The following is a 577-nucleotide window of genomic DNA, read 5'->3' as shown; positions in this document are numbered from 1 at the left end:
TGGGCAGGGAGAAAAGATAAATCTCCTCCAATGATTTAATCTTCATATCTTTCACCAGACGGCCCAGTTTGGTGACGGGGAGCCACTCCTTGTCCTCGGCTTTGCCTCCTCGAGCTCCGCGGCCCCTCCCACGGCCCCGTCCACGGCCGAGGCCCCGACCCCGCAGACCGCTACCGAAGCCTCCGCGGAAACCGCCGCGGGCTCCCATCCCAGGGCCTCCAGGCCCTCCCGCTGCACCGGCGTCATCCGCCATTTGGTGTTTTCTCAGAAAAGGTTTCTCCTTAATTAATATTCTGAGGTAATATGCAGTGTGCAATAGGCTAGGCAGTGATGTGTAATAAAGTACAGCTGCATCCACAAAGCCCTGACAAGAGATACAGCTCAGAAAGGCAAGATATTTCTTCCAAGATTCCACCACTGGCTGTGTGTAATAGACCTATCACAACCAGCTGTGAAACTAGGTTCCTATGTTTCTTTTGACTCTCTGTAGAAACAGCCATTATGCAAGCTCTGTGTGAGTAGAACAATTCTTTGATACTGTCGGGTGTGAACCAGAAAATTACCATCTTAATGCCTC

The sequence above is a fragment of the Elephantulus edwardii genome, unplaced genomic scaffold, assembly GCF_000299155.1.
Source record: "Elephantulus edwardii isolate Elephantulus edwardi_28Jun2011 unplaced genomic scaffold, EleEdw1.0 scaffold00001, whole genome shotgun sequence".
Lineage (NCBI taxonomy): Eukaryota > Metazoa > Chordata > Mammalia > Macroscelidea > Macroscelididae > Elephantulus > Elephantulus edwardii.
The sequence above is the reverse complement of the archived record's forward strand: the minus strand, read 5'-3'. Positions refer to the sequence as shown.